Source organism: Camelus dromedarius, chromosome 3 (genome assembly GCF_036321535.1).
Source record: "Camelus dromedarius isolate mCamDro1 chromosome 3, mCamDro1.pat, whole genome shotgun sequence".
Lineage (NCBI taxonomy): Eukaryota > Metazoa > Chordata > Mammalia > Artiodactyla > Camelidae > Camelus > Camelus dromedarius.
Window position 1 is genome coordinate 35,342,650 of NC_087438.1, and position 14,116 is coordinate 35,356,765.

Consider the following 14,116-nt stretch of genomic DNA (forward strand, 5'->3'; position numbering starts at 1 on the left):
ATTCCACCATTTATTCCCACCAAGGAGAATGGCCTTCTTCTCCCCTATAACTGGGGGAGAAGAAGCTGGGCAGTCTGTGTATCACAGGACCATTGGGGACAACGGGCTTTTAATACGACCTGGAGTAAATCTGATTAACTTTGTTCCCTCCCCTCCCTTCTACAGGGCCAGACTTTAGAATAGATTCCTAATGTCCCACATTCCACCAGGAAGGGTAAGCAGGCACCTCTGAAGCCTGAAGCAGATGCATATTAGACAGAAATGCAGCCTTATAGCCAACTTTCCAGAATGTTCCTTAAGAGACATGAAGAAAAGCCTTCAGCTGGCCAGCCTGCCCTAATGAGGCTGAGGAGGAAGGAGTGTGGAAACTCCAGAGCATAAACTGGAAGAACATTTCATTTAAACTTCAGGCTTCATTTTAATTTCATCTGATTGAAAAAAGGCCAACTGGGAAATAGACAGCTTTTTTATTTTCCTCTGAATATGGCCAATGAAACTGTGGATTTGGAATGGCTGTAGGGGGTAGAGGGTGTGTTAGAGTTCCTTAAGAACAGTTTGCACAGCTGCAAAAGGGAGTTTCTGTGTGCTTGCTCCAGTCTGAGTGGGAGGGAAGTAAGGGTTTGACGTCAGCAGTGCCTCTGAGCATAGAGACCAGGTCCCACACCCTCTCACAGAGCCCCCCATCCTACCCTGGCCTCTCCCTTACAAACACGGATCTTCTGAAAGGTGCCAGAGTTCTGCCTGTGAAATGGTGGGGCCCAGCATTTGGGCAGGGATGAGAGGCACGCTCTGTCACGTTGCCGAGCTGACTTTGAGGGAACTGAACAGACTTAGTGGTGGCTGGAGTTTTGGCATAAGACCTTTATTTCCATCTTGTACGCTTTGAGCTGATTTAGAAAGTTTCTCTTTCTTAAATAGGAATGTATTTTAGACGTGCAAAATCTGGTTACCATATTCTATTGGCCTATTTGTCTCTAGCCAATTTTGAAAACCTATTTTGTCCTTATTATGCCAACTTCTAAGCCATCCAAAATGTCCAGTGTCCCCCAGATCCATGTCTTAAGAAACAAAGATGATTAGTCCGAACATTTTCTTTTGTGTGGAGATTTTCACATTGATTAGATTGTGAGTTGCCAGGGAGGATGTAGGTCTGCTTGGCTGTAGGGTATTGGTGGAAGGGAGTGGGCTGTTCCCACATAATCATATTAACAATATGAACATATGTATGTCATACCAGTCTCAGCTCTCAGTTCATCACTTTTCTGTTACGGTTGTGCCACTAATATTAGTTATTGTATCTAATCTTAGCAAGTCATCTAACTTGCTGTAAGTCAATTTCCTAGTTTATAAAATGAAGATAATTTCTCCCATTACTAAGCTGATAGAAATATGAAATGATATTGGGGATGTGGAAGTGCTTTTAAAAAGTTCAAAATGTTACATGAATATTTAAACGAATTCAGGGATAGAGGAATGGAGATTGTGAGGAAAATTCCAAGAGAAGCCAAGAGTTCAAAAGCACCATCTGCCAAGTTAAGTGCTTACTTGAGGTGATTTCAGATTCCCCAGTTCTGTGCTGAAATGGAAGACCCACTTAGACATGTCACCGGGAGTCAAAGCAAAGTTGCCTCGGTGGATATCACTTTTTTTGTGGCTTTTACTTTATGGAGCTAACAGACCAAGAAATAGAACACTCTGTCCCTGACTCTAGTCTTGCCTGCTCCAGTTCACTCCATCCCCTGCTGTCAGACAAGAAACAACTCTGATCATAGAAGTCAGGAATGCTAGACAGGAAAGCAGCTATGAAATCACTTTATGTACACGTGGGTTGATATTTGTGTGTGTTGCTAATTCTCTTCTGAGGCAGAACTAAGTGCCTACCTCAAATAGTATTACCTTCTACTGTCTAGACCCAATTTTCTTACAATTTTCCTTCAGAATTTTGATGCTCCAAACTAGAATACAACCTATTACCTGAAAATTCTACACTTCTTCAGGTGGAAAGGGAAGTTGAAGTAGAGGGAACAGAATGGGCAAAAGCACCAGGGAGGATGATACAGATACATTCATGTGAGGTCAGGGGTGTGGACTGGAGAAAATGAGCTTCAAAAGATGAGCATGATTTAGATCGAGGGGAGGAAACATAAGGACAGAATGGACACACAGCATTTCAGAGCAAGGAGAGAGCTCAGAGCCTATCTAGTCCAGTGATTTGTAAACTATAGTCTGCAGATTACTGAGAGTTGAAGGAATACCACCGCCCAACCCCAGGGGGCACCGTGAAAGGGAATGGGGAGTTTGGGTAAGGGTAGCCCCAGTATGTGAGAATCTGAACTCCATATGGATTATCAATTTAAATGACTTATTTTTCTTAATCTGCTCTGCCTACAAGGTTTCACATGGAGAAATGGTTTTGCACCAAAGACAAACAAGCAAACAAAGATTATAGAATAAAAGGAATTGAGCTGGGAATGTAATCTTTGTAATGCCTGGAGACACTTTAGTAAAATAGGAAAATTTCTCCTGTATCTCAGTTCTTCTCACTCAGTAGCTCTCCTTGGAAGCCTCCCTTTGACATATTCTCTCTTTCCTTCCATTCCTGGTTATTGTTCAAATATAGTGTTAAAAAGGTTGAAAATGGTAGATGTGAAAACAAAGTTGGTAAGGTAGAGGAATGAGGCAAGAAAAAGAAGCTTCCAGATAAGATAAAAAAGATAAAATAGGGTACTTTCCACAACTGGAAAAGTAATTAAGAAATGCTTTTTAGAACATAAAGTGGGATAAGTCCTGAATTATTAGAATAATAGTTGGATAGGATGGGTAGAGAAAAAAATATCTGACCAAATAATTTGAAAAGGTAAACTTTCTCTGCACCAAAAATAAATGAATAAAAACCAGTCGACTTAGTTTTTAAAGATATCTTTTAAGTCAGTTCAGCAAATAACCTAATACAAGAATCTATATAGACAGAGAGGTTGTTTGCGGGTAGAATACACATAAGGGGAATGGGGAAATGGAGAGACTCACTCAACCTTTATTATCTGATTAAAAAGTTTTCTAATACTGTAACATTCTAAGTGGAGAGAGGAAAGCAAATGGTATTAAATGCCAAGTTTCAAGTAAAATAATCAGACTCTTTCCCTTCACCCTGGAGAAATTCTAACACACTCTCTCTCACACACACACACACACAAACACACACAGGTTTTCTTTTTCTTTTCTTAATGAATCAGTTTATTATGGGTAACTTACAGAGTAGGACCAGGCAGATGACAATCTGGAAGCACTCACAGCTGCACTCTAAAGCATGGAGGGACCATTGGGACAATTTTATAGTTCACCTAGGGCACGGGGGTATGTGCTTGGAAACATGGAGTGCCTTCCTAAGTCAAGGTTTATGAATGGGTAACTAGTCTCATGGGTGCCAGGAATACATCGGTGAAGGTCTTCATCATTATTTGGAGACTAACAGATCCTAGAGGCCACCTGGACCTAACGATCATTAAACAGTATCTACAAAGCCCTTGATGACAGAGAAGAGATTTGTTTTCTTTTCTTTCTTTCTTCTTTTGAAGTATAGTCAGTTTACAATTAACAATTAACAATGTTGAAAAAAGAAACAATTAACAATGTTGTGTTAATTTCTGGTGTACAGCATAGTGACTCAGTTATATATATATATATAGATTCCTTTCCACATTTTTTCCTTATAGGCTATTACAAGATATTGAATATAGTTCCTTGTGCTATACAGTAGATCCTTGTTGCTTATCTATTTTATATATAGTAGCTAATATCTGCAAATCTCGAACTCCCAATTTATCCCTCTACCCCTCCTTGCCCCCACAGCCCATAACCGTAAGTTTGTTTTCTGTCTGTGAGTCTGTTTCTTTTTTGTAAATAAGTTCATTTGCATCATTTTTTAGATGCCACATATAAGTGATATCATATGGTATTTTTCTTTCTCTTTCTGGCTTACTTCACTTAGTATGACAATCTCAAGGTCCATCCATGCTGCTCCAAATGGCATTATTTTATTCTTTTTATGACTGAGTAGTATTCCATTGTATATATTTACCACAACTTATTTATCCAGTCATCTGTCAATGGACATTTAGGTTGTTTCCATGTCTTGGCTATAGCACATAGTGCTGCTATGAACACTGGGTGCATGTATCTTTTCAAATTAGTTCCCTCCTGGTGTATACCCAAGAGTGGGATTACTGGATCATAGGGTAAGTTTATTTTTAGTTTTTTAAGTAATACTGTCTCCATACTGTTTTCCATAATGGCTGCACCAAAGTACATTCTCACCAACAGTGTAGGAGGGTTCCCTTTTCTCCACACCCTCTCCAGCATTCACACATACACACTCATCATATGGCAATTGGCTTCTCCAGTGACCCAAGAGAGAGTTAAACAACAATGCTTTTTATGACTTAGCCTCAGAAGTCACATAATATCAGAGTAAATGTTTCTCTTTTTGCTCTCTGTGTTCTGAATAAGCATGTACACAAGACAATTTTTCCAAAATGGGCAAGCATTATACATACCCAACATTAGATAATACCATCCCTGAAGAAGTTCTTAGTTTCATATTGAATTCTATGTTCCTTTTAAAGAGGGAATGTGGTAGTAGAGAAGAGTCTGGGGGAAAATTCTTACTCACCAGACATATCACCCTTTCTAAACAGTATTTCCAAATAACTTCTGGACTGAAGATAGGTCATTAAAAAGTATTGGAGTTATAATATTCATAAACAGCAATCCATACTCACCAAGCAGAAAGTTGTGTCTGGTCACCAGGACTGAACACATGCATGTACATACACACAATTACCCCAGTTACTTAAGATGACGTCTGAGCATCATCTTACTTATCAAGGTTTAATTACAATAGTACTCACAGATAATGTTCTTCTGGGTATCAAGAGTGGTGTCTCAGAGAAAGGAGTCCAAAACATAGAGGAGAGAGATGGAGTATGATAGCCAGCCTCCAAAATAGTCTTCAATGATCCGTGCCTTTTTGTATGCACATCCTTGTGTAGTCACCTCCCACACAGAATTTGTGTGACCAATAGAATATGTGAGAAATGGTAATATATAATTTCTGAGGCTTGGTCATAAAAGACATTATTGTTTCACTCTGTCTTGGATCGCTTCCCCTGGGAGAAGCCAGTTGTCATGTCATAAGGACACTCAAGCAGCTTCCATGGAGAAACTCATCTGGTAAGAAACTGAGGCCACAAGGTAACAGCCACAGTCAAGTCTTAGGTGACTGCAGTTCTGACCAGCATCTTAATTTTAATGTCATGAGGGATCAGGAGCCAGAACCATCTAGCTAAGCCACTCCTGAATTCCTGACCCATAACAGTTGTGAGGTAATAAATGTTTGCTATTTTAAGCCACTAAGTTTTGGGGTAATTTTTCATATATCAATAAATAACTAATACAGAATGGCTGCATGCTCAATAAGAAGGGTTCTCACTTTGTTTCTGGGATGTGACCTAGAGTAATACTTCAAATATTTTTTAAAAGAAAAAAAATGATTTGCGAAGTTACCTATGAAGCCAGCATAACACCTATGTCATAAAACCTGACAAAAATAGTACATAATAAAGAAAAGTATAGACAAATCTCACTTAAGGATATACAGGCAAATATCTTAAATATTATGTGAGAAAATTGGATATAGTAATATATTTTAAAAATATATCAGAATCAACTCGTTTGTTCCAGGAATGCAAGGATGATGATCTATTCATTCAATATATTTTGGAAAATCAATTAATTTATTATATTATTATATTGAAGGAAAGAAACTATATCTGGATTGATGTCAAAAACAGTCAATGAAATTCAGCATCTATTTCTGATAAAATAACCACACATATACATATACATAAACTTTTAAAACTGGATACAGGAGGAAGTTTCTTTATTTTGACAAGATTTTGTCAAACAGATAACACACATACTTAAATGGAACTGCCTCTAGTATTGTACATTCCATCAGAAATAATATAAACATGACCAGTTTTACACTATTATCACAATTTTGTGACAGTCCTAACAAATTCAGTAACAGGTTGAACTATCACAAAAGAAGTGACAGGTGATCATCATTTGCAATATGATTATACCTCAAAAACAATTAGAACTAATAAGAGAAAGTTTAGGAAGATGTTCAGATAGAAGAAAAATATTTTAATATCAAACAATTATGAATATATCAGAAATAGTTTAGGTGTTTTAAATATTTTACAAAGTTCCAACAATAGTTTTATGCTATTACAAATAGAATCTTTCTTTCATATTCTTTTTTTTTAATAGACTTAATTTTTTAAGAGCAGTTTCAGGTTTACAGCAGATTTGAGCAGAAAATACAGATTTGCCTCATAGTCCTCCCCACCCACACATATATACTCCCCTACCCTCAACATCCCTCATCAGTGTGGCATATTTGGTACAATCGATGAACCAACATGGACGCATTATTATCAACCAAAGTCGGTAGTTTACATTAGGGTTCACTTCTGATGTTGTACATTCTATGGGCTTTGACAAATGTATAATGACATGTGGCCACCACTATAGTATCATACAGAATAATTTCATTGCCCTAAAAATCCCCTGTGCTCCATCTATTCATACCTCCCTCCCTCCCTCTCCCCAAACCCACGATCTTTTTATTGTTTCTGTAGCTGTGCCTTTTCCAGAATGTCATTTGGTTGGAATCATACAGTTTGTAGCCTTTTCAGACTGGCTTCTTTCATTTAGTAATGTCTTCTAAGTTTCTTCCACGTCTTTCATGGCTTGAGAGCTCATTTTTTTTCACTGCACATATATTTTTAAATTTACGTATATGTATTGTTCATTGTTTCTAAGAACGTTTAGAGCTTTAGCTTTTTAAACTTACATAGTTATCAGAGGAATAAAGCCAACCACAAAATAAAAATTAATTCAAAAGACACATACACCTTGCTATTAACAGCAACATTAACAAATAGGATTTTTTTAGAGTTATATTTTCCTAAGATTTCCATGGGAAAAAAAAAGTTATTGAAAAACATGAAAGATTTAAATAATTGAATTTCTATATTGCATTTCTGTTTAGGAAGATTCAATCTCATATAAATTACAATTCTTTCCAAATTAATTTACAAACTTGACACAATTCTAATAAAGCCCTAGTAGCAATTTGGGGTGGGGGTTGTAGGGGATCTACATTGATTTTAATTTTCATTTGGAAGAGTAAGTGCATCATAAGATGAGTGAGTGGAAATCCACCCTCCCAGGTGTCAAAAGATACTTTAAAACCACAGCAATTAAAACACTCTGGATTTAAATTAAGTATAGAAATTGAAATCAATGAAGCAGAATATAGGATCTAAATTAAAATCCATACATGTATAATTTGTTTTTAAATATAAAACATAAAGATGAATTTAAAAGTAACTGGAATATTTTAATGTTTGACATTTCAATATGTAACAGTGGAATGATTGGCTGTCTGCTTTCTAAAGAAATAAGTTAAATCCATTTTGGAGAAATTTGTTTTTTATGTGATGAAAGAATATTCATTAGTTCTTTTCTCTTTACATTTAAAAGTACTTGAAGAAAATGTAGACTAGTTTTATATTGAGTTGAAAAGGGCTTTTCCAAGTGCATCACAAAGCCAGAAGCATTCAAGCAGAAGATTAACTTTGTGACTTTGCTTTTACAGAAGTACAGAAAACTTTAATTCATATCTTTCAATAAGAGACACTAATGAAAAATGTTATAAAATATCTCTCATATGTCAGAAAGTTTTAATATTTGTATGATATACAGAACTTTTTATCTATCAGTAAGAAAACATAAAGAAAAGAAAAATGGACAGAAATTAAACCATTAGTAGATAAAATAGAAATAACCACTACTATTTGAAAAGATACTGCTTAAATCCAGTAATAAACAAAGAAATGCAAATTTTTAAAAGCAAGATTTATCTAAACTTCTCAGAGTAATTGGTTTAGTAATAGTCAATGATCTAAGGGTGTGACAGAACAGGTATTTTCACACTGGTCACTAGGAATATAAACTGTTGAACATTTTTGGAAGATAATCTATTCACAATTTGAAAACTTTACTTAACATGCCTTTTGAGCCAATATTTCTAATTCTAGCAATTTATCCTAAAGAAATTATATGACAGATGTATAAAGATATACTGTATAAAGAAGCGTATTGTTGTATTGGTCATAATAATAAATAAATGACAATAACCTGGTGTCTCAGTGGAGAATTAGGTAAATAAATCGTGGTCCATCCACATAGTAAAACACTGTAGATTTTTTAAAAGATGAGGTAGATCCCATTGATGTGGAAAAATGTCCCAGTATATTGAAATGAAATAAAAATTGAAATTACAGAGTGATATATATGGCATGATCCCATTTATATTTTTTAAAATATGTGGATATATGTAAGCATAAGAACATGGGAGAATAGATGTCAAACTGTTCATTTGCCTGTTAGAGATTTAGGACTAGAAAATGACTTTCTCTTTCTATTATATTGCTTTAATCTTTGAACAATTAAAACACATTAGATTTTTCAAAGATAAATGTCAGGAAAATAACAAAGTGTTTGTGACAATAACTCCTTGATTTTATACATAAAAAGCTGGGAGTTTGGTGTATTAGCTAATTATGCTAATTATTATATCTACCAGAACCTAGTGAAGACTGTGTCATTACTAGTGAAAATGTAAGAGGTCAGCAAAGTTATTGTGATTTCTCACTTAATGTATATGATCAACCACCACAGAATCACCTTCCAGCTGTATCACATCCCGTTTTCTGAAAAGTCTGCATGCAGTGAAACCACTAACCATGACCTTAAATACTCAGCCTTATCTAAAGCTACGTGAGGTGAGGGTGTGAAAGCCTGGCCTTGCTCTGCTAATGCTGGGATGTATGTCCATGATCAACCATGGGGGAGTCACTCTGAAATAAGATCCCACCTGCAGAGATAGAATGGCACAGGCAACCCCACTCTCCATTGGGTGTGGGTGTGCCAGGCTCAGTGGCAGGATATGTAAAGACTACAAGGCCAGCTGGCCACAATTCAAAAACAGGGCCAGCAACCCATGTTTTACTTTGAGATCCTAGAGCTAAAAGTCACCCAGTTATAGCCACAAGACCAACAGCCTGGCAGAGAGGCTGCCTTGCCTTTCCTCTGTCTTATTTCAGGGGTTCGTTTGGAGTCACAGCTGCACCCACCAGGGGAAAGTGGTGTGTGTTCTCAGTTCAGAGCCAGGTCCTGAGATGCCCACTGTAGGTGGGGGCATGAGGTGAGGTCTGGAGCAGAAGTTTCATAGAGAAGTCTCATTGGCTCAGTTCCTCCTACCAGTTCCTGGTGCACTTGCAAGAGGGGATGCAGCTGGGCCCAGGCTAAAAATGCAATGTGGCCACAACCCATCCCTGGATGTAGAAAGAGAACTGGGGAAGAACACACCAGAGCTGCCTAACTCAGCCTTCTCTACATCTATGGAAACCTGAGTTCCTGAAGGATAGGAAGGTGCACTCAAGTAGAAACAAGTTTTCTTTTCTCAATCTTGGAACTCCTGCCTTCTCTCAGACCTTTTGTCTCTGAGTTGAGCAACAGGTGTCCAAGTGATGAGTGTCACATTCCTATTGACTTTTCCCAAATGGTGGGCTGCTGTTGCCACATCTTGCTCCTTATGTCTTATTCAGGCAAGCTGGCCCAGAATTAGAAGCCCATTGCCTAGGGGTAGTGAATTCTAACTGTGTCAAAGGTCAAACTTCTGAAACCTCGGTGGTTTCAGAGAGCAATGGCTAATTTCATGCTCAGGCAAAGTCTCCTGTGAGTTGGGAGGCTTTCCTCTACCTTGTAGCTTTGCCATATATTCCACTTGATCTCCAAGTTCTCCTTGACAGAGCACATGAAGGATGGAGAAGGAACACGGATCTGAACTCACTAGCCTGAAAGAGGCACATACTCCATTTGTACTCACAGTTCAAGCCAGATAGCCATGTGATTCCAACCTAAATGCAAAGAAAGCTGGGAAGTGTTAGAGGAACACATGGAATAATCACTGTGCACCAACTGTCTCTGGCACATTCATAATATTGGAACTATTTTGTGAAATTTCAAAATGAAAGAGCAGAGCAGTATAAAGAACCTTTGAGTGGCAGTGTAGGTGCAGTATTCCAGAGCCATTTCTGCCACTGGCTAGCTGGGGAAGCCCTCTGTTCCTCCATATTTCAGTGTCCTTGTCCGTAGAAGATGAAGAGGGGTTGCATGACCACTATTATTTCTGGGTCTAAAAGACCCAATTCTATGAGAAGTCTTGTGAAGACAGTAAATGGATGATCTCTCAGCATTTTTCCAAGGATTCCACACCGAGAAGCCCTAATGGAGAAACCAGTGGTGGCTTCTGCCCTTCTAGTGTCTGCCCCTCCTGGCATCATTTATGAGGGTGTCAGTTCTCAGGAGCCTGACCTTCCCTGGACTCATGTTCTTAGAAGCTCATTAGAGAACCATAGAGAACTGCAATTCCACGAAGATGGGCCACAGATCTCTACTCATATTATTAAAACATATGCAGGGATGGGATCCTCCTAATTTACTAGTCCAAACACCTTACATACTTCCCCTTTCAATGAAAAAAAAAAAAAAAAACAAACAGAGAATCTTCCATGGGCAAGACATTTTTAAGTAGTGTTTTAAATTCTAGGTGCTAACATGGGGTAGTACTAGCTGATCCTAGGGTACCTTCCATCTTTAACAATTATACCTCTCCTGAGAGTTATTAGAATGCACTGGGGAAGAGCATGGCCTGTGGAGTCAGATGCCCAAGTTCAAATTGCAGCTTTAGCACTATCATGGCTTGTGTTCTCCAGGAAGCGGACTCTGAGTCAAGGATTTCAGAGTGCCAGAGATTTATTAGGGAGTGTTCTTAATGGAACTACTATGGAAGGAGAAGGAAATAAGTAGGATTGAATTAAGGGAGAAGTTAAGCTGCAGTGCAATCTCAGTGAAGGCCTGAGTCAACCCTTTAGGATTCTGAAGCTGAGATGGACCTTCAGAATTATCCTGCAGTGGACTGAGGGGGCTGAGCTTTTTTGTACTGCTCTGTCAATCAATCACTGAATATGGATTGCCCTGGGGAAGTGAGCATGGCCCTAGGTTTGATGGCTCTCTTCAGCGAAGTTCATTCCCAAAAAGGGCTAAGGGCTGTGTTCAGCCACACTCTCAGCAGCTGGAGGTGTAAGTCCTTCATCCCTGAAGAGAGATCTGAAGAGCACATCTCAGCATCTGTATAAGCATTTACTAGTTACATGAACTTGAGCAAGTTACTCAGCCTCTTTAGATTTTACAAATGAGAAAAATGAGGTACTACAGGATTATCTACTTCATAGAGTGTGATAATTAAATGAGTTAACACATGTAAGACATTTATTAAGTACTTGCTATATTCTTGGCACTGTTTCAAGTGTTAGTTGTCACATGCCTCTTGTAAACCGCACAAGAACAGGAAATGTTCGCATTTGAGGATTAATTGGGCCTGTGGACTCCTATGGGAGACCAGAAAATGGGGCAGATCAAAAATCTCTCTGTAGCCCAGCCTATTGTTGATTCCTCAGAGGCCCAGGTTCTCAGCCCAAATGCCTACCATGAAGGACTTCAGATCAGTTCTACACATTCATTCCTAAGGTTACAACCATAAAAAGCTCCAGGAAGACAGCTGTAATCTTACCTAAAATGTCCTTTTTAATGCTTCTGAATGTGATCAACTTTGATCTGTCTCCAATATAATAGGGAAAATGTTCTGTCTCTTTTAAGGGAAAGCATTTAAAAGCCCCGTCTTTTGAACTTAGCCCCCAGATTCTCTGGATTCGTCAGGGCACTGGAAGAATGTGTCAGATCTCCTGGAAGAATCCCCAGCTCCCATTCCTTCAGGGCTGGAAAAGACAGTGCTCAGGGAGGGATTTGTTCCAGGTGTGGACCTTGCTGGCAGAAACTATGCCAGCATCTGCACTTGATATGGGCCACTTGCTTGGGACTAAAATTATGATTCATGAAGAAAATCTAAGGCCAGAGAATATGGGGCCTGCAGGAAACAAAAGACAAAGGGTATGTTAGGATGAATTCTGTCTTCCTTGTTGAAGTGAGACTGATAACTGGAAAATTAATGGGAACTTTCCTTCTGAAGACTGGGAGGATATCTTCTGTGAACTAGTCTCTCCTCTTTAAAATGTGGATGGCAATGTCTGTCTCTAATGATTTGTTCTAAAGAAATGGGTTCCTGTCCTGGACTTGCCTTCTTACTGCCTGGACCTGAGACTATGTTGTCACTCTAAAAAGTCTCCCAGCTTTTCTCATCCAGGGCCTATTTTGCCATCAAGGCAAGTCAGACAGAAATTTATTCTATATGGTAACCTCCAATTAATTTCCTTTCTTCTAATCAGTAAACCTTGTTTTTCCCCTGCCCTTACCCAACCACTATTCCCACCCTCTCCTCCAGACCATTCTGCCCCCATCTCCTCCTTGTTTAGCTGCCAGCATTAGTTCCAACTCCCTGCACAATTCAGCAGAAGTAGAACAGTTGTTTTCAATTACATTCCAAAGCATAGGCAAGCGTTTCTGAAAGCGCCTTCCTAATTTTCAATTGACCGTGGCAATAGCAGCCTCAGAGAAGAAAACTCTTTCCAGGAAGAATGCAAACCTCACTTACTTGGAAAGCAATTTGAGGCTTCTTTTTCCTTTGAAAAAAAATTATTGGGGGCTTTCCTGTGCTTGTAAGGAGGGGCTTACTTAGCCAAGCACTCCATCTAGAAGCAAGTCCATCAGAGGTCAGGATGGGGCCATAAGATAGACTTCTAGCCTCCAGAGCTGGGAGGAAACCCAAGAAAAGCAGGAGCAAAGGCCCAGGTCTTTCATTCCTGGACTGTGAAAAATGTAGGCCAGAGTGGGGCCCTCACAGTTTGCAAAGCTAAGATGCTCTTTCATCTGCAACATGAGAAGAAACTTGGAGCGGCCAGCCTAGAGTGACAGGAGAAGATGAGAAGGCAGGGCGATGAGGCGGAAAGAGCATGGTGATACAAGTCAGAAAAGTGGGGTTCTAGGCCAGGCTCGGCCACAAACCATCTACCTGTTGTGTGCTTGGTCCCTTCCTTGTGTTTCTCCAGATCCATTTGCCACCCTCTCCACTCTACTGTCTGTCCGGGGAGGCTGCTCTCTACAGACTCAGTCAAGAGTGACTTGGCCCTTGGCTTTCTGTTAGGTTTAGTCGATGGCAGCTGCTGGCAGGGGATCAGAAGAAGAGGAGAGAGTAGGATGGAGTATTTGTTCCCAGGTCTCTCCCTTCCACTCCCTAAGGTTGGCTGCTTCTCATAGCCACACAGCCACTCTGTCCACCTCCAGGAACCACTCCTTCCCTTGCCCCTTCTGCATAAGAAGTAGCCATGGCTCCTTGTGGTTGCAAGCTCTGGGGGTACTGAGCCATACTTATTTTTCCTGAACCCTGCCCACATCTCTATAGAGTCCTTATTAAGTACTTCTCAGTGACCCAGTTTGGGGGTTCCTTCTGGGACCCTAAAGTATATATTACCAAATTCATCTTCATGATGTTTTTAGAGGTAGAAACTCTGAATCTCCCAGTGCCCCTCAATATAGTCTCACAGAGGAGAATGATATATAAAAGCAGTGATGTTCTGTTCTTTAACTTGAAAACTGAGGTCAAGAGAAGTAAATCATTTATCTGGTCTACCTTCCTTAAACCATATTCTGAAGGGGATCTTGTCCCTAAGATTTCTCTCTGAATTTTTACTAACAAATGCCCTTTTCTTGTGCTAGATTGAGAACTGAATAGATACATAGATACATGAATACATACATAAATGGAGGAGAAAGGACAAATATTCCTTTACAGAAGAATTCCAAATAGTATATGGTATATGAACATATGTCCTCTCCAGCAGATGGAACTTAACTTCCCTTTCTCTAAGTATGATCTGGACTTAAGTGACTCCCTTCTAACAAATAGAGTGTGGAAAGGGAAAAATGGTCTCTTCAGAGTGGAGAAACCTGGCAGACATCACTTTAA